Source organism: Eurosta solidaginis, chromosome 1 (genome assembly GCF_040869045.1).
Source record: "Eurosta solidaginis isolate ZX-2024a chromosome 1, ASM4086904v1, whole genome shotgun sequence".
NCBI lineage: Eukaryota > Metazoa > Arthropoda > Insecta > Diptera > Tephritidae > Eurosta > Eurosta solidaginis.
The window spans coordinates 136,286,072-136,307,751 of NC_090319.1; the positions used below are offsets into that span (position 1 = coordinate 136,286,072).

At 37.9% G+C, this 21,680-nt stretch overlaps 2 long non-coding RNA genes across 4 annotated transcripts; both read left to right on the top strand.

Moving 5' to 3' along the window:
• The first annotated feature begins 10,150 nt into the window (after window positions 1-10,150).
• Window positions 10,151-15,544, top strand: LOC137236831 (uncharacterized). 3 transcript variants are annotated; one of them, XR_010948654.1, is made up of 6 exons: window positions 10,151-10,817; window positions 10,863-11,036; window positions 11,109-11,339; window positions 13,639-13,819; window positions 13,890-14,213; window positions 14,284-15,544. It is a non-coding gene; the product is annotated as an uncharacterized lncRNA (long non-coding RNA). The 3 variants fall into 3 exon arrangements; XR_010948653.1 differs by having other exon boundaries at window positions 10,154-10,473; window positions 11,113-11,339; XR_010948652.1 differs by having other exon boundaries at window positions 10,155-10,473.
• A 1,575-nt stretch (window positions 15,545-17,119) lies between these two features.
• On the top strand, window positions 17,120-18,270 carry LOC137238155 (uncharacterized). Its single transcript, XR_010949120.1, has 3 exons — window positions 17,120-17,789; window positions 17,855-18,073; window positions 18,134-18,270. It is a non-coding gene; the product is annotated as an uncharacterized lncRNA (long non-coding RNA).
• The last annotated feature ends 3,410 nt before the right edge of the window (window positions 18,271-21,680 follow it).

The following is a 21,680-nucleotide window of genomic DNA, read 5'->3' on the forward strand; positions in this document are numbered from 1 at the left end:
CAACATCGAGGGCGTTTTTCAACGTTCACCAATTTTCGTTCAAACAGTGAAATGTTCAAAAATCTGTTATAGTCATTATAAGCCCTTTTCGAGCAACTGAAATCCCCATAGATGTTGTTTTCTTTTAAAATGGCGAAATAAACATTTGTTTGAAAATGGTTTACATAAAATAATCAAAGTTGTATGTATTTAATAGTTAAATTCTTATAAAGCAAACAAAAACCATCCATTCATTACAAAAATGTACTTTAATATTTGTATACATTGCATAGAATATTAAAGAACTCATTATTGCGAAAAATAAATACTTATTTTTAAATTAAAAAAAAATTATTGAATCGTAAAATTTTTATGATCTTAACACCGTTTAATAATAATTTGTATATATTTAATTAGCGAGCTTTGCTCATATTGCTTTATACCATGGTTTTTGTTATTGATATTGGAGAAAACTTTTAAAGTTTACAAACGGCGATGGTTACTAGGACATGTTTCTGAATTTCACTTCTTCATCAGTTAGCTTTTCGGGAGCTGAGCATTAAACTCGAATCTCCAACATTCATATCAGTGCAAAGGCAAATGCCTTTAGCTACTGAGCCATATGAATGTCCCGTTGCTCGCTGTACAATTGGTCTCTAAGAATTGCCTTTTTGTTTCTATTCCTTTTAGTCACCATGTAGGCACATACACTCTGTATGTAGTTTATTCCTAGTAGTGCGGATACGATTTTTAGGCGCGCCTTTGAAAGCTTTGTAACATTTGTTCGGATTTTCACAGTATTTGTTTTTAATACTTCCGCTGTTACTATTATATCAATATGAGAACATATGTATTTAATTAGCGAGCTTTGCTCATATTGCTTATACAATGGTTTTTGTTATTGATATTAGAGAAAAATTGTAAAGTTTACAAACGGCGATGGTTACTAGGACATGTTTCTGAATTTAACTTCTTCATCAGCTAGCTTTTCGGGAGCTGAGCATTGAACTCGAATCTCCAACATTCATATCAGTGCAAAGGCAAATGCCTTTAGCTACTGAGCCATTTGAATGTCCCGTTGCTCGCTGTACAATTGGTCTCTAAGAATTGCCTTTTTGTTTCTATTCCTTTTAGTCACCATGTAGGCACATACACTCTGTATGTAGTTTATTCCTAATAGTGTGGATATGATTTTTAGGCGCGCTTTTGAAAGCTTAGTAACATTTGTTCGGATTTTTACAGTATTTGTTTTAATACTTCCGCTGTTACTATTATATCAATATGATCATATGTATTTAATTAGCGAGCTTTGCTCATATTGCTTTATACAATGGTTTTTGTTATTGATATTAGAAAAAAATTGTAGCTCTAAAAATTCGAACAAATGTTACTACGCTTTCAAAAGCGCGCCTAAAAATCATATCCACACTATTAGGAATAAACTACATACAGAGTGTATGTGCCTACATGGTGACTAAAATAGAAACAAACAGGCAATTCTTAGAGACCAATTGTACAGCGAGCAACGGGACATTCATATGGCTCAGTAGCTAAAGGCATTTGCCTTTGCACTGATATGAATGTTGGAGATTCGAGTTCAATGCTCAGCTCCCGAAAAGCTAGCTGATGAAGAAGTGAAATTCAGAAACATGTCCTAGTAACCATCGCCGTTTGTAAGCTTTACAATTTTTCTCTAATATCAATAACAAAAAATAATTTGTATTGTTATTCAATTATTATTATTGTTAATGGGAAAAACTATATTTCTGATTTTATAGCTATTTCTGTCCTGCCAAAGACACTCATCAGAAATCTTTGATTTGAATATTATTTTACATCAGCTTTTACTGGTCATTGAACACAGGACAGCTCACTATTGGGCTATCACACGGCCAGCAATACAGCTTGGTAGTGGAAAAGGACAGTTAACATGGTACATTTTTTTGGTTGAAAAATTACGAAATAGTGGAAAACAAAGAATTATGTGAAAAAGTGGGGAAATTATATAACAAAAATATTTTAGCTAAAATAGCTAAATCGAAAAATAAAAATGCTAAAAAAATAGCTACAAGCTAAATGCATATTTCTGTATCTAAATGTAAAAATAAATAGCTAAATCTAGCTACAAAATAGCTAAAATGGCAACACTGCTCTAGTCAAGCTAATTGCAACCAATGCGCAATCACACGAGCGCCTGGTTGTGGTGGAGCTAATAGGGAACGTTGTAAAATTATAACTTCAAAATTCTTTTTTAAAAATGACTATAATAAAAATAAAAGAGGAAATATTACACTTACTCACAGAAGTATTTTGCATTAGATTTTTTGCAAATTTCAGCAAGTTTTCCTTAAGTTAAATTATTTTCGAAATTTTTTTATGAAAAAAATGTTAATATATAATGGAGGAAATATAGGTTAAAGTTCAAAGTTTTACTGAAAATTCAGTATCATTTTCATCAAAGTTTTGAACTTTTCCGCAAGAATTTTTCTGAGTATGCAGTTTTGTAGGTCATTCAATTTTAGTATAATAATGTGCAATCTTAATCCGCTAAAGTGACTTACTGATTTTTGGAAATTTTTTCCTAGCAGATCTTCCTACTTATTCCACATATAAGTTTTCGAACGGATTTTGTTTATATGGCAAAAAAACGAAGGTCCGCTAGGAAAAAAATTGCCAAAAATCGGGAAGTCTCTTTAGCGGATTAAGATTAGTACATTATTACACTAGAATTTGATCTACAAAACTGCATACTCAGAAAAATTTTTTAAATTCTTGGGGAAGTTCGAAATTTTGATGAAAATTTGCCGAATTTTCAGTAAATTTTGAACTTCTTTCTACATTTTCCTTATTATATATCAACATATATTTTCATAAAAAAATGGCGAAAATAAAAATAATTCGTTCTCGCCTGTTCTGGACCAGATATGACGTAGTCATGATTACTTTCGGAACCTCTTCTTAATGAACGCTCATAATCTTTGATAGATGGGGAGCAGTATCGATCAAAAATAATATGCACACATCATGCATTGTAATTAGTGAGAATTTGAAGAATTTTTTAGAAATATTACCGAACGATTGCGGTACGTCTCTCATCGTGTGGATTAAAATGAAACCGTCAACAATTACAACATCGATATGCGCTGACAAAGGTGAATCACACCGCAGAATTTTCATCATGACAGCTTTTTTAGTATCACATATCGTTCCATCTGAATGGCATAAAGAAGGAGGCATCGGAGTAATAGGGAAATTAAATATCTTCTACAAGTCAGTTGAGTTTTCCATCGAAATTCCCAACATATGGGCGAATGAATCACGTTGCATGCGTACTTCTTGCACTTTATATAACGATTTTCTTTTTTGCATTGCAGCTTGTGAAATTTATTATTTTATTCTGCTTTATAGTAGATTCAAATCTTCCATCTTGTGAGCACTGTATTATAAATGTTTCTCTCAGTTCTTGTCCTTTCTTTTCTACATTCAGAAGAAATTCAGCCACAGAATTAGGCGCGGTACGACCACTTTTATAGTAGGTTTTTATCCAAATTTTCGGTATCAAACGGATTCTAATTGTTTTTCAATTTATTCACAAATGCAAGTACACTCTCAGAATCTTTAACTAATTGATACTTTTCTAATCTCGATGTTGTATCCTGAATTTAGAGTTACACTCCAAACTACCTCTGCGAAATATACCTGATCATAGATGAATGGATTTGCGACACTTTGTTTCGAGAGAGCGCTGTCAAAATGCACATTTTTGACAATGGTGCCACTCCAAACAAAAATTAATAGATCTGAATATGGGGATTTTTGACATACATTTCGGCGATTTTATAGTTTCAATTATTTAATAAAATGATTATCGAAAAATATTCATTTCTTTAAACTTATTTTGCAATAATACTACTAGTTAGCGTTAAATATAAACAAATCTAAGTAAAATTTATATTTTAATTAAATTAAAAAAAAATAAATAAATGTAAGGCGCGATAACCTCCGAAGAGATCTAAGGGCGAGCTTCTCTTCCAATTTGCGTCGTGCTCCTCTTGATTTTTCCCTACAAATTGGCCGGACGGGACCTACATGTTTTATGCCGACTCCGAACGGCATCTGCAAGGCAGATGAGTTTTCACTGAGAGCTTTTCATGGCAGAAATACAATCGGAGCGCTTGCCAGACACTGCCGAGGGGCGACCCCGCTTAGAAAAATTTTCTTCTAATTGAAAAATCTTATTTCTAAAATTTTGATGTTGCTTTGCCCGGGAGTTGAACCCAGGGCATACGGTGTGATAGGCGGAGCACGCTACCATCACACCACGGTGGCCGCGCGCCGCTGGCCGACGCTCACGCATACTCTCATCGATATCTTGGGATTGCTTCCATTTTATCTTCTGGCATTTTACAGGAACTCTTTTCAAGTCATAATAAATAAATAATAAGATTGCCAGAAGTGTCCCTCAACATGTAAATTTTGCAAAATTTTCGCAACTTGGTACAGGTAAGTATACTGAATACCTAAACGAATTTTCAGCCTTGTCCGTTAACAGTTTTTGAAGAAAAAAAATACGCATCTTTATCCGCCCGCCCACGCATACAGCTTCCAGTGCGCCTTCTGGCGGTCGGGCTTTCGGTCCGCCGTTACTAATGGAACTTTTTCCATGTGAGATATTCCTTGGACCGAGTCATGTTGCTATCTCAGTAGCCAGCTCTCCATCTAATTGGCTTGTTTGGAGTGCAACAGAAGAAGCGTTTTTTTGTTTTTCATGCCGGCTTTTCAGCAATATTTCTGAAAATACCCGATCAGATTTGACAAAATCTTCAGGTTATTCTAAAAAAAAAGGTTGGAAGAGGTTACACGACAAAATTCCTGAACAAGAAAATAGTCAAAATCATACAACTTGTTATATAGAGTGGCGCCAATATGAAATGAGAATTCGAAATGCAAGTTCAATGGATTTTCTCTCAGCGGAAACCCTTAAAAATGAAGCAGCTCTCTGGAGAGAAATACTTCGAAGAATTCTTGATGTTGTTTTATTTCTTGGAGAAAAAGCATTGGCATTTAGAGGGGATAATTCATTGATCGGAAATCCAAAAAATGGAAACTTTCTTGGTATTTTGGAACTGATAAGCAATTATGACCCCCTATTGCATGAACTTTTGGAGAAGGTGAGGGAATCTCAAAAAAAAAAGGAACGTCTCCAAGCACATTATTTGTCTGATGGAATACAAATTGAGTTCATAGAAATCTGTGCAAGCCAAGTAATTAGAAAGATAGAAGGCGAGAGAAAGTCCGTCAAGCATTACACAGTAATAGTGAATGCAACCTCTCATTCGGCGCATATTGAGCAAACTGTTTTTGTATTGCCTTATGTTTTATTAGACAGGGACTCCGGAAAATGGAAAATCCAAGAACGCTTCTTTGAGTTTGTCGATTGTAACGCAAAAACAGGAGAAGCTATCGCTGAGCTGATTCGCAGCACTCTAAAAAAGCACAATATTCCACTGGATGACTGCCGTGGGCATGGGTATGATAATGGCAGTAATATGAGCGGACATTACAAAGGAGCGCAGAGTCATATCCTGAGAGATAACTCCCTGGCAATATTTGCAGCTTATGCTTTTCATAGTTTAAATTTATGTGCAGTGCAAGCTGCTGAATGTTGTGCAGAAGTCATCACATTTTTCGGTATTGTGCAGAAATTGTATAATATCTTTAGCGCAAGCCCTCAGAGATTGGAAATTCTCAAGGAAAACACTTATTACTTCTTGTACAGCATGTCACAAACAACATGGTCTGATCGTGTGGATAGTGTGAAACCATTCTCAACTCACATTCCCCAAATATTGAAAGCTATTGAAGAAATCAAGCTTTTGAATCTAAGTTGAGAAACAGTAACGGATTTGAAAGGTATTGAAGCATATATGGGGAAATTTGAGTGTATCCTCTTAGCCTCCATTTGGCTCAAAGTGTTGACGGTAATCAACCATCGAAATCTGCAAGCTAGAAATGCCACACTGGATTGGAAACAGAAAATATACGTAGCCTGATTGATGAGTTGAAGAAGTTCAGGGATCAATGGTCGATTATACATCAATAATGTAAGGTTCTGGCAGGGAGTATAGGAGTTGTGAATACCTTCGCAGAGAAAAGAAGGAAGATAAGATAGCGCCAGTTCGATGAATTACCTGGCGAATCACCTGAGTGTGATTCCGAAACAAACAGCAAGTTTTTTACGTTCTTTTGGACTGCTTGATTGGTAACATTACAAGACGTTTCGAAGCCGTAAATGACATTGCGATTAAATTTAGTTTTTTGTGGAAGTATCAAGATCTGACGAAAGTAGAGCTCAGAGAAAAGGCAGCGGCATTCTGCACGATTTATGGTATCGATATTTCTACGGATCTAATAGATGAAATCATTCATCTTAAAACCATCCACTTAGCAAATTTGGGATGTGATTCGTTCCCACCATTTCAACTTCTGAACAAATTTCATGACTTGAAGATGGAAGCTTTATTTCCGAACATCTGCACAGCATTAGGAATATTTTGCACACTTCCAGTCAGTGCGGCTGAATCGGTAATTTCCATATTCGCAGACCAAAAAGCACGGAAGGTTTTCCTTGGCTGATTCAAGGTCTTAAAATATACATATTTAGAAAAAGTTAATGTAAGCAAATCAAACAATGAAATCTAACATTTCATTTATGTAAGTGCTCCAGTAAATCTTATTTTATATGAAATAAAACTGACAATGTGAATTGAAAATTTTATATATGTTATGTTATTTTTTTACTGCATTGAGTCAATTTTTTAGGGGCCCGGCTCGGCTCTCTGCGGCCCTGAGTACTTTTCGTATTTTTTATTTGGTACTTATATAATTTTAATAAAACAATGTACTTTATAATAACAATATAAATAAATGTTATGTTTAAAGACACAGAGTGACAATTCCTGAAAGCGATTTTTGAGCAAAAAAGTTATTATTTGATAGCTATCAATAATACAAACAAATGCTCGTCTTCGATTTATCCAAAAAATACTATATCCTTAATTATCGCCATTTGAAATTTCTTTGTCCTTATTCTTTTAAAGTTGAATAGCAGCCGATAGGCTCCACCGATTTTAATAATTCGGTAAAAGTCTAGTTGAGGGGTCGATTGCTAATCCGCTACCAATATCGAGAGAGGTGTCAAACGACGCGTATTGACCTAAGTATTAATAATCCGAAGGCGGAAATGAAAAATTTTAACTCGTTAAAAATATATTAAACAATACCAAAAATTATCCGCGGGTCCCTCCGAAACCGGGGGTGGTATCTATATTATTTTTGCGCAGAACAGCTTTCTGCATTGGCGGCCTTCGGACGCGCTTATAAAAAATTACCCTGGGCGGGTCCAACACCGGTTTGGAGCCCAAAACTATATCCGCGCAAAACAATTATGTTTAAAATTTTTTTCTGTGTACAACAACATTACAATAACCACATGAAAATAGCCAACTTCAACTGCAAATATCTCCCGGCAGAGATGCGATTGTTTTCCGCCTTCGTATTATTGTTGTCGAGGTCAATACGCGTCTTTTGACACCTCTCTCGATATTTTTGGTAGCGTATTAGCAGTCGACCCCTCAACTAGACTTTTACCGACAATTCAAACACCAATTTGCTTGTAATTAAGAACTCTTTAAGAGAACATTTTTTATTTCTGTGAAATCAATTTCTATTTTTAAAATTGTTGCAAAAACCGTGCAAAAAAATTGTTCTGGAGCACATTGGGGGATTGTCCCCTATTGTCTCTCAAAAGTACATGGTTCATTACAAAGTCCAAAGGAAATCACTGTAAATTTCCAAAGACCATCTCCGCCACTGAAGGAAAATTTCTCCTTGTCTTCCTCCATGCTAATACCCAATTTTCAAGTCCAGTGTGGAAAACCGTTTCGTACCAGATATCAAGTGTAGAGTGTCGTCAACTCCTGGAAATCGTGACGTCGTTTTACTTGCGGTAGACTTCGCAAAACCACATTTCTTCCGTCCATGTTGTAATATCACCTGGAAGATCCAACTTGCTGTTGGGAGCACCATCTTGCAGTAGCTCGCAATTGATAACTACCCAAGAGGCTGAGTATCTTCCTAATGTAGCTGCTTTGGAGAGTTTGATTGGTATTTTGAACTCATTAAGTACTCTTACAGGTAAACGTCCATCTTGTTTTGTTATAGCCACAGTTTTTGCTATAAGAATCTACGGGTTTGATATGTTTGCTGCCCCGACAACCCATAATTTACTAGTCCCATAATCTCCATCTACCTTTGCCCAGATTACTGCCTCTGATTTTTGTGGTATTTGCTGACTCTCCCCCACCATCAGTCGTTTACTGCTGTATCCCTTATTGTAGCTAAGATTAAGTGGCATATCAATGTTCTAATAAAGCATGATCCGGCTTTGCATGTCGATCTTGATCCATTGGCCTGCCACTATAAAATTGTGTAGTGCCGTGACGTTACTTTAGGTTACTTCTCTTGAAACTTGTGTATCCCCGCCAAAATTTCTAAACTTTCTTCCAATTTGAAAGGCAAAACGTATGGGACATTCGATTGCGGGACCAGCCCTCGCCCCTTACTGCTGGCTCGCTTTATTTTAACAGTTTAGTGGGCTTGGAGACTTGTTAACCTCCTTCAGCTTTGCGTTTGGCCACATTGGAACTAATAGGGCTGGTGCTGCAATGACGTGCAATGTGACCTAGGTTGCCACACTTGAAACATTTTATGACTACGGCATATTTCTGTATGCGACCCCTTCAGTGCTTCCAAAATTGTATCTACCCATTCTGGCCTTTCTACTTCCACAAGATGAGCTTAGGGGACAGTTTCCTGAATCAATGCAGGTGATACCGTTTTGGGTTTCCGTATGTCGCTCGCTTCGTTTCAACATCTTGTATTCCATTGATAAAGCTCTGAATTTTTACCGTTTCGTTGTACTCCACAGGCGCGTCCGCATTTACCAACATCTCAACGTGCGAATCAAACTCCTGCAGAGTCTCATTAAGTTTTTAGTAACGATTTTGCAATTCTATTTGGTGTATCTGCTTCCTGTGTTCGCTTCCGAATCACCTTTCTAGAGCGCCCATCAATGTTTCCTAGTTATTCCGTTCTCCCTCTGGAATGGTCTGTAAGATCCCGGGTTCTATCCAAAGGCAATGCAACATAAAAGATTAAGAAACACGTTTTTTCAATTAGAAGAAAAGGATTTCTCACCGGGATCGCCCCCCCCGGCAGTGGCTTGGCAAACTCTCCGAGTTTATTTCTGTCATGAAAAGCTTCTCAGTGGAAACTCATCTGCCTTGCAGATGCCGTTCGGAGTCGGCGTAAGACATGTAGGTCCCATGGAGGAACATTGAATACAACAATTGAACCTTAATTCGGATTACAATATACTTGAAGGAGTAACCTTATAATAGGAATCATTGTTACTACTTCAACACGAGAAAACCGGGTGTTTGAAAGACAACGCTGTTGATAGGTAAATACGTTGTATACAAAAGCGCACCCAATGGTGAGTTATTTAATAAATAAATAAAATAATTTCTCAAAAATAAAATAGAAAAATATGCTGAATCCTGCGGATTAATTGAGTGTACTTCAGAATGGATAGACAAAACTCTTGAAAAAACGAAATATGTACTAGAACTTCTGGGCCAGTTTGAAGAAAACAAACTGGCCTGTAAATGAATTATACTGTTTTCACACAGAAACTTAATGATCTCATTTCACCTGCTAATGAAATCGTAAATTTTTTGCTTTCACACAGAAGTAACTGCTCGATTAGTATGAAGGATGAGACAGACAATCATGGCGGAACGATACAAGGTGGGAGCATGGTGGCATACCTACAAACAAACAAAATTCCATGTACTTGTAAATTCGATGGACAAATGTCAAAATCGTACTGCGCCGGCAGTTGATGTATCAAATCAAATAAAAAAGGTTATAATCAGCTGTTCGATGCGGCCACCTTGTATCGTTCCGCCATGCAGACAATGACATTTGCTTTGAAAACTAAGAAGCGGAAACGGAAGCGGAACGCTGCCAACAGAGTTGCATTGTGCTTTTGACTTCATTAGGCATTCGATTAGCTACTACCCTACAAGACGGAGGTAACCAGTTCACCAACACATTCAAAGCTTTTTTCGCTCTCCACTAACACATCGACGTTTCATGCTGTCATCGAAATGACAGTTCATTAATTATTCCGGAAAACATTGAAACGCAAAAAAATATAAATTGTTTACAACGAAAAATATCTTGTGCTTTTAGTTGTGACATGTGACGGAAATTAAAAATGTTGTTGCAGAGAACACCTTTTTGCGTTGGCGACCTTCGCCCAAAATAACATTAAGTTAATTTGAGTTGTGACATGTGACGGAAATTAAAGATATTGCTGCAGAGACCATCTTTTTGCGTTGGCGGCCTGCGCCCAAAATAATATTAAGGGTAGCGTTTTACAAGACGGTACACCACCTAATTTAAAAATATAAAATAATAATAAAAACGGAGCTCGAGGCGCGCCTTTTGATTGCACGTTTGATAATTTTTGATAAAAATTGGGTGGTGCACCGTCTTTTAAATCGTTACCATATTAAGTTGTATAGAATCGACGGGATGGCCTACAAGGTTTTATGTCAACTAAATCGCTCCCGATATGGTCGGGCTAGTACCTTAATGGTTCCCGGAACGTACCCGATCTGCATCCGGCAAAGGACCAACAAAGTCGATAACGGGGAGTGTCCTTATCGCTACAACAACAACATTATTTACTTTCTGATTTTCATTCATACGTATGTGCATTTTCAAATAATAAAAAAAATGTTTTATTCTAATAGATAGCATCTCCGCCGGGTTGCGATTCAGCTCAGAATATGCCAAAATCAGAGGAAATCTACAAAAACAAGGTACTTTACAAGCAACATGCTTTGGAATACGGTACCAAACTGGTTGGATGTGTTTCCCTAAAAAAGGGTGGAACTACGCATCTTGGTTTTCCAGTATTTGCTTCGGTAATTTATATTGATTTGTAGTGATTAAAAATTGCAATAGTAGATAATGTAATGTGAATTAAAACTGAATAGGTAGCCGGAGCAAAAAAGGCAACTGATCGGCATGCAACTGTTATTTATGTTGCGGCACCGGGAGCTGCTTCTGCTATCGTAGTAGCAGTAGAAGCAGAAATTTCTTTGATTTTTTGCATCACCAAAGGTGTGCCATAACATGATAGGGTTCGCGTTAAGCACGCTCTCTTAAGGCAAAAAAAATCGCGTCTAGTCAGGCCCGATTGTCCAGGAATCATCGCACCAGAAAGGGTAAGTGAATTGGCTACCATATTAAATATATAAGCAAAATGTATGAATTTTTTAGTGATAATTTGTCATGCTTTTGTTGATAATCAACTGAAGAATGCAAATACGACAGAGTTCGAAGTTGATGTGAAAACCAATTAATTTTTTTAATTAGCGTTTGGAGAGAAAAATACATATGTATGTATGCATAGAACTGCATAGAAGGGGAGGAAAAATTAATTATAATCAGTAGATTTGCAAGATTTTTGTCATTTTCCCTGCATCGCAGTTGTCATTACATTGCGTTAAGAGAGGACATCAACACCTTACTACCCACATCCAGTTAAAATTATTGTAAATTTTACTCTTTTCATCACTGTTTTAAAACGTGGAAAATTATATATCGAGCATTCCATTGAGAATGGTACATTTTAGCAGACTTTCGCATTGCCGGCATTATTAATATTCAATCCCTAGAAGGTTTAATGTAGTCATATCAATAGTTCCCGAGATGGTGGGGCTAGTACCACAATGGTGCTTGTTACCGGAACGTAGATAGATAGATCATTTATTGAGGATTGCACAGTGACTTGCACATCTCCTTCACAGCACCTCATCCTGGCCGACTTCCTTGATGAACCCCAGCAGTGTTCTTTGCTTGAGGGATTAAATGTGGGAATGCTCTGGCCATGGTGAGCCCATAAACTTAGCCCTACGTCTTGAAATTGCGCCGTAATCTAGAAGGATATGGTCCACCGTCTGCTGATCTATCACATCTGTATGTGTTGTTCGATACTATACCCAGCTTTTGCATGTGACTGTTCAGTCTACAGTGTCTTGTAAGAATAGACGTTGGGGTTCTTAGGTAATCTTTTTGAGAGGCCTATTAATGCCCTATATCGAGTTGTGCTGTAACCCCCTAACAGTAACTTAGATTGACTCAGGCCTGGCATATTGCGCCAGTGTTCTCTCTTTTCCCTCCCTTCTGCTAGTAAATGCCCCTCAGGGATCTGTTCTAGGTCCAACTCTTTGGAATGCGATGTATGGCGGGGTGCTAGAAATCGACCTTCCCGGAGGCACGGAAATTGTCGGCTATGCAGATGATATTGTCGTAGTAGCAGTGGCCAAGAAACTTGATCTGCTCCAAGCATTATGTAATGACGCCGTGGGAGGAATAAAGGAGTGGTTGACGAACACGGGGCTGGAGATGGCTAGCAATAAGACAGAAGTGGTTCTGATGAGCTCAAAGCGGACTGTGGATGAGTTGGTCCTAACCATAGGAGATTATCAAATAAATTCAAAGCCCTCCTTGAAATATCTAGGAGTAATCATTGACTCAAAACTAACTTTTAGGGAGCACTTCAGGGCGGTGTGGGACAAAGTTTCTAGAGTTAGTGGAACCCTAACGCGAATAATGCCCAACATCGGCGGCCCAAGCGAAGCTACCCGTCAGCTATTATCCAACGTAACCAGCTCTATAATATTATATGCAGCACCAGTATGGCACAGATCTAAAATGGTCCACCAAAAAGATATACTAGCAGCCTACCGCATTACTGCTATACGAATAGCATGTGCTGTTCCGACGACGCGATCCATGTTTTATCCAGGAAAATCCCAGTAGATCTACTTTCAGGTGAAATGGCCGATCTGTATGCCATTGGATTCAGCCGACCATCTGAAGATGCTAAGAAAAGCGCAAGGTCACGAACAATAGTTAGGTGGCGAGAACGGTGGGAAGATTCGAGAAAAGAGCACTAGACCTTCATGCTAGTCCGGAATATAGCGGAATGGTACGAGCGAAAACACGGCAAACTAAATTACCATCTCACACAGATATTGAGCGGGCACGGTGGCTTCAAGGAATATCTAAATAAGCGTGGGATTGAGGAGGATCCTTTCTGTCCAAGCTGTCCGTCCGAATTGGAAAGCGCAGAACATGTAATATTTCACTGTCCTCGTTTTCACGGCGAAGGACTGTCTGTAAACAGAGTTTTTGGAGAGGAACCTTCCATTAGGAATTTAGTTCCACGAATTTGCGGACACATAGATTGTTGGATTGCTGTGAGCAAGATGGCCTTTATAGTAATGACGAAATTGATGATGCATGCCGAAAGGGAGCGCAGAGAAATGCGCATACGAAATAGTGGCGACTAAATCGCCTTTGAAGTTACTTTACCAGGTCCTGATTCTAGTTATCTGAAATTTCTCTTGTGCCTTTGGAAAAGAGCTATGTGTGGAGCCCTATTTATGGAACACTTTTCGGCTTATATTAAAAACTTTTAATCTATTCTTACTGATATGAGTTTCTTTTTCATTCTAGGTAATTTGATTTTGACGATGTGAGGATAGAAATATCCCAAATATTCTAGCTGTGGCTGTAAGAACATACATTTGCTCAAATTAGAAGAAAACTACACGGTTGAGCACATCCAGTATCTACGTTTATACAAGGAGGAACACCACACTACTTTCACGGGGATGTAGCCACCGATCACGTTGTTGTAAGAGCTTATTTTAAATATGTTATTCATAAACACTGATTCTAATATTTTGTTTTGGTTTTTACTTTAGAGTCAACCTGTTATATAAGCGATGTCAGCTATGCCTGTAACTTAAGCGCCTTCAGATGTAATAGTTACCGCGGACGCGGTCACAGGAGTAGTTCACTACGTGGGGATTACACTAATCAAGGACTTTCAATATCGGAAGGTTTTCCAGCACCATAACACACCAACAATATGTGCAATCACCCGAATAAATTGTACAACAAACGTTAACACTACATCATCAGCCAGCAGCAACAACAAGAATCGCAACAAGTTGAAACTTCTAATCAATTAATGACTAGTGAACCACTATCCTGCACTCCAGGATGTAGCCGCCAATCACGTTGTTGTAAGAGCTTACTTTAAACATGTTATTCATTAACACTGATTCTAATATTTTGTTTTGGTTTTTACTTTAGAGTCAACCGGTTATGTAAGCGATGTCAACTATGCCTGTAACTTAAGGGCCTTCAAATGTAATAGTTACCGGGGACGCAGCCGTGGGAGTAGTTCACTACGTGGAGATTACACTAATCAACGACTTTCAATATCGGAAGGCTTTCCAGCACCATAACAACACCAACAATAAATTTTGTACAACAGACGTTAACACCACATCAGCAGCCAGCAGCAACAACAAGAATCGCAACAAGTTGAAACTTCTAATCAATTAATGACAAGTGAACCACCAACATATTCGCAATATGCGCATCCATCAACAGCAACATATGTCGCCAACTTTGCAACACAAAATCCAATGCTTCATCCAGCGTCAGCTGCATAAAAAGCCACTGGTACATCGTTATATGTTTCACATATGCAACATATGTATGCGAATGCACTTGAGGTGTGCAATTATAAGTGGTCCATTTGTTTATTCGCCCGAATATCAATATATACCAGGTGAAGATAGCCAACGCCATTCTACTTTATGCATCGTCTAGAGAAGCTAGAACATTTACAATTTAAAAATTGTGGGATTTTCATACAGCTACACCAAGCTTCAACAAATTATTGGACCATGAGATTTCTCATATGCCCAATAGTCAGTATTTAAAATGTAAATTATGCCATTGGGACTAAAGCACATTCAAGTATGAATTTTAGTATACATGCACAACACGCTGAAACAATTGATGTAACAACGAAAAGTCTAGAATTAACTGTTTGTCCATATTGTAATCAAGAACTTGCATCACAATGGTACCTACGCAAACACAGGAACATGAGAAAACAATGGATAAAAGAACATCTTTTTTCGAATGTGGTGAAGAATTTAGAACAAATACAAGTTTACGTGTGCATGTTTATGAAAAGTTTGCTCGTTGTACACTACAAGATCTGAACGGAAATATCCTCAGAGTATGGTTACACCTATGTGGCATCTACAAGTTATTTATAATGACGAAATGAATTACAGTGCTTATTTGGATTGTGGTGATGCTCCTGACATGCTGCGTATATTCCGCTACGTCTGATCTTACTATACCTACCAAACTAATATGACTCTGTAAACTGATAATGAGCAACACCACCACCGCATGAATAGTGTATTTATATAGTTTATGAATATAAAAATGCAAATATGTAAATATTACTAGAATAATAGGACATGATTTTAAATGTAAAAATTATTTTAAACATGCATTATTTATGAATTAAATATTATTTAAACAAAAAGGACGCGTTTCATTCATATAAAAAGCGAATTGACAGAAGGTAACCGATACGGGTAACCGATAGGTCAGTTACCCGTGTTGTTGTTGTTGTATATGTTTTGGTTAGCGATAACGAAAACATAACTGATGAAGTAACTTAAAAATGTAAATAACATCGAGCGAGAAGGAATGTCGAAAACACAATAGGTAAGAGCGAGAGAGTGAGTCACACGTACACTATTTTGAGAGAGCGCATGCGTTACCTTTTTCACGACAGCAATGTAAAAGTCATTAAGACGATAATTGGTGAACAAGTTATTGGTGACGATTAAGTAATCGAATAGGGAACGGGTACCTGTCTTGTAGGGTAATGAAATAATAGGGGGACTCATGTAACCGTATAAATGCCTTATAAAGTGTGTAAACGTATAAATTTATCTAGTGCGTAAACGAACTGTCAAATTTTGTATGAAAAATCGATTACACAATTTGTATAAATTTACGCGCACATTTCATCAGAAATCTTCAACATCAGAAAGTCATTTACAAGAATATCTTAGTAAAACCGTTTTAGTTTTGATTTTTCACTTAATCTTGGCATTTTTTAATTTGTATAACAATCAAAAAATTTTTGTTTGGCAATAATACAGCTGATAAACAATCAAGTTTATCAAGAGTATTTCTAGGTGCGTTCATATAACAGCGTGTGTAAATGGATATAATTTTACACCTTATAAGTTTATATGCTTTCATGAGTCCCCCTAATAATAGATTCGAATTTTGTAGGGAAGATTGAGCTCAATAAGCGTCTTAATGTAGAAAATTGCCTTTATTATTCAATAAGCCGTCTGTGAGAAATTAGTATTAAACGACAATTTCGATTAACTAACAAGAAAAAATAAAAATCAAAGTTCAAGTGCTCAAGATCTTCTACCACAAATAGACATAACATATTCGGACAGTTAGTAGTATCTAAGAGTTTTTGTATATTGAAAACAAAAATTAAAGGCTCAGCAGCAAGTTGTATTGCACATTTGTCATGAACTTCAAGAAATTTCAGTGTAGCTTGGAAACTTCGCAGCAAAAATCTAGTGACCGAAAATGGCGACCAACAACAAAAAATCCCACATTGTTCCACAATGGTTAGTATGAAAAAATGAGATGGCCTAACTACAATGTCCGATTCATATATGCTTGCCTTTTCTTACATGGTATATACCCTCAAATACGTCAAAAAATGTTCTGCGAATCTGCCATTTCTAATTTAGCGTTCCATATCGGCGGTGGATAATTTTTTTTTAGAGATATAATTTAATTTATATTGTGCGATTGTGATACAATTACAAATTATTGTGCTGCTAAATTGCTTGTAATGAATTCTAAAGCGGTTGGCATTCATTAGCTAAACTTTGAGTGTATATCGTGTACATTCCCTGGACTAAAACTTTTTCCGCGAATTTAGCTGCAGACATGTGCTAATTTTGGAGCATTAAATATTGTGGAATATAAATAAGTTTTGCAGGTAAATATAAAACATTCATGCAAATCTGAATAGGTGTGATAATTGCACATATTTTTCGCATTTAGAAGCCTCGAGCCAATGCGCCAACTTCCATGTATTCGCCAGCGCTTCCAGCAACGACACCGCCAGGGCAATTTGTACCTGGTGGTCCCGATCAGATGACTATAAATATAACAATTATACCTGGCTTGCTTCATATGCCACCACCAAAACAAGCATTATACGCAAACATATATTTTTAAATAATTTTCTATCTAATAAATGTGGTTATTTTTCTAGACTGGTCCTCCTCAAACTGGCCAGCTACACCACCAACATCAATTGCATTAGCAGCAAACAGGTTAACAGCAAATGCCACCGCAACTGGGTCCAAAGCCAAGACAGACTGGTCTAATGCCACTTCAACACCCTATGTAACAGCCATTTGGTGGCCATGAGCAACATGGTCGTCCAGGTGTGCCGCCCGCATCTACTGGCCCAGGTGGGGCTATGACACCACATCCATTTATTCCAAGGTATATACCACAACAGCAACCGGGTTTTGCAATGCCACAACAGTCGGGCTATCCACAACAACCTGGTTCACCTGGTTGCCTCAACAGCCAGGTTATTCTCTACAACAACCAGGTGCACCAGGTGGTTACATGGGTCAAATGATACCACCATTACAACCTGGACAGGCGCCAATGCCCAGTCAGCCACCCATTCCGGGTCGACCCCCAAACCCGCACGTCCTGGTTATAATGTATGCTAATACAACTAATATATTTCAAATATTGCTGATGATTATTTTTGTATTATTTTCTTTAGCAACTACCTGCACCTGGTACTGGTATATATCAACAGCTGCAACAGTAGCCCAACGCCGTTTAGATCCCGATCAGATGCCTAATCCGATAAGCGTTATCCTTGAAAATCAAAATAGCGCTGATGGTGCTTTTATTACTAATCAACAAGGTTTATTGCCACCAATGAGACCACAAAATATGTGGTACAGGATCGGGGTAACTTCTCGCCACGTTACGTTAGGTATTGATATTCGAAATTAATGTTGTGTTTGGCAATTACATTGATATTTCTCGTTTGCAGGCCTTTTTGTATTACATACCTGCAACAGCTTATTTATTAATAACAACAGCTCTGTCCTTTACACTTACCATCTCTCCAATGGCACGCACGGATGAGGGTGAATATGAGCCACCCATTGTAAATTTTGGTGAATTGGGTCCAATTAGATGTAATCGTTTGCAAGGCTAAAATGCAATTTGTAGATGCTGGTCGTCGTTTCCAATGTCTAATGTGTAAAGTAACAACAAATGGTAAAAAAAATCTTTCACTTTTACTTGTGTTCATTGATCCATATTTTTTCTCAACAGTGCCAACTGGATATTTCCAACATTTGGGCCACACCGGACAGCGTGTCGATAAATATGAACGTCCAGACCCTGTATTGGGTACATGAGTTTTTGTGTAAAAAATGTTTGGGTACCGATAGCTCCCAAGGTAAACCTCAACTCATATCCAACATCAATGCGTCGCATTCAATTGGGGACGCTGTACGCACTGCATTGGGTTCACGCAGTATGGACAAGCATATTGTTAATTCCAGTGGTAAGGCAACAATTTCAAATAATAGTGCAATTATTATGAAACTATTGGACATTGTGCATCCAGCCGTAAAACTCTAGTCGACATCGCCAAATCTCAAGATGCAGATGTAAGTTTTTTGTTAAATTAGAATGTGTAGAATAAAAATATTTCTCTTATCATGTCGGCGATGGCACCACTTCAGTAGTACAACATGGACGTCCCAAATGTCGACCATTTTGAACATCCACGTCGATAGCACTACGCTACCTACTGTCCTACACCCCAAAATCTTGGGTGTGACGTTTGATCAGGATCTACATTTTGGTGAGCACGCAGCCGCAATGGTTCCAAGAACTCAGAGCCGTAACAAAATCCTCAAATCCCTTGCTGGCAGTACCTGGGGAAGAGATAAAGGAACGCTCATGACTACATACAAAGCAATTAGCCAGCCGATTACGTGCTACGCGTCACCTATATGATCGCCAAGCCTAAAAATTACCCACTGGAAGAAGCTACAGGCCTGCCAAAATACTGCTCTCAGAATTGCCACGGGCTGTTTTCTTATGTCCCCAGAACACCATCTGCATAATGAGGCGAGAATAAACCCCATCAGGGAGAGAAATGAGATGCTGATCAAACAGTTCCTGTTGAATACCCAGAAACCTGAGCATCCCAACAGACATCTGATTGATGAACCAGCACTAGGGGCCTAAGGAGTCATCTCCGTAAGCATATTGAGGAAATACGGCACCTGAGAACCCAGCCGTATGAAGCGAAAAAACACAAGCAGGTCCTTGGTGAACTCCATAAACAGGCGTCGGCCCTTTATGCCGGGAATTGCCCGGTGAATCCAGTATTTAAGGAAAAGTATCCAGTGAAGAGGAACGCATACTCCCCAGGGAAACGCGTGTCACTCTTGCTCAACTTCGTTCTGGATACTGTAACAAGTTAAACTCTTACCTATCCAGAATCAACCCCGACATACAAAATGTATGCCCCGCTTGCAATGGGACACATTCAATGACACCAACCATCTCTTTAATTGTAATGTGGAACCAACGCCTCTAACACCCCTTTCCTTATGGTCCACCCCTGTTGAAACGGCAAGTTTCCTAGGACTCCCGTTAGAGGATATTGATGACAATTTGTGATCGGTCGCGGCTGTTGGGTGGGGCGAAGCATTGCTACAACAACAAGTAGTACTTTAAACAGGTGAAATCTTAAAACAAGTTAAGCCATATGCTGAGGAAGGCGTGCATGCATGTACCATCATTAAAGCTATACGTAAAGCATTACAATTATGCATGACCAAAATATGACATGGAACAACAACGCGTATTAATTATAGAATTGGAATTGAAGGCTGAGGATGTTCAAGAATAAGATTTGAAACGTACAAAGAAAGCTTGTGATGGTGCTGTTATGACTAAAGCTAATGATATTAATTCAAGTGTTTTGGGTCAATGTGATTACTTTGAAGAACGTCAACTTGGCGGTGAAGGTTTCAACATTTTCCAAGGTTTGATAGTGGGTTTGACATTGATTTTATTTTCATAGTTTATTATTATTTAAATGTTGCGTTAATGCTAGAACATGTACATTGATTTTACGTGGCGGTGCCCAACAATTTTTGGAAGAAACTAAGCTTCGTTACATGATGCTATAATGATTGTGCGGCGTACAATTAAACATGATTCTATGTATGTTTGTTTAATGGTGTGTTCAGTTTATACTTATATTTAAGAATTCATGAGCTTAACACCGGCTTATAATAATTGAATTTTCAATTATTATGTTTTTTCTAAGAGAAACTGAAAAGAAAGAAACATTTACTGGCATATTGCGATGGACCATTTCGAAAACCGCCAACGTAATCATCATCAGGCAATTTTGTAATGTTATCAAAGGTTTCACCGGTATTCGAACCGTGAATCACATGGTGAAACTGCAGTGTGCCTTTAACCACTAGGCCATCCTGCTGGTATTTGTTTTCATGCTTAATTCAGTTTTTCTCATTTCTACACTAACAACACAATTGAGACATTTTGTCTCTATATTAATTTGTGTGCCATGTAGATTTGTTTTTGTAAAGTTCTTCTTCGTTGCGAATGAGAAGCTTTGTAAACTCGGGCTCAGTTGTACATATTTATGTATGTTTGTTTAATGGTGTGTTCAGTTTATACTTATATTTAAGGATTCATGAGCTTAACACCGGCTTATAATAATTGAATTTTCAATTATTATGTTTTTTCTAAGAGAAACTGAACTGCTGGTAAGTCAAAATACAAATTTAAAAAAATTCTAATCTTAAATTGTTAAGTACTATTATGAAAAGATTGTGTCCAACTCCAGAAGAAAAAACTATAAAATTTGTGTCAGTGAAATGATAATTATTGCTTTTGGTTGTTAGTTTTGAGGCATTGTCTTCGAATGCCTTCTGATCGTATATGCCGTTTCTTTTGCCAACTACCTGTAAGGCGTTAAACTGATCAGTAACGTCGCCGTGGACTCGTTCAGTGTAATGTAGCTCAGCCCTATCACAAAACAATCAAAACATGTTTGTACACCAAAATAAGCGAGGGACTCAAGGGGTTGATAAGCGACAAAGCTTTATAGCTTCAGAGCTTCCGCAACCCAATTGTCAACCTCGTCTACGCGAGAGGAATCCTGTTACAAATATGAATGTATCACACACATATTTAGCCTGCGAGACTCTGGCGACCCCAAGTTTCTCGGGGAACTAGGGGATGGGGCGGGATAGCTTAGATAGTTTAATGTGATCATATTAATCGTTCCCGAGATGGTCGGGCTAGTACCTTAATGGATTTTATTACGGCTCTGGATTGTCGGTACAATTGCGGATGCATGCTCACCAAAATGTAGACCCTGATCGAACGTCACACCCAAGATTTTGGGGTGTAAGACAGTCGATAGCATAGTGTCATTGGCGTGGATGTTCAAAATGGTCGACATTTGGGACGTCCATGTTGTAAATAAGGTCGCCGATGATTTGGTCGGTGACAATTTCAGGTTTCGCGAGGCGACA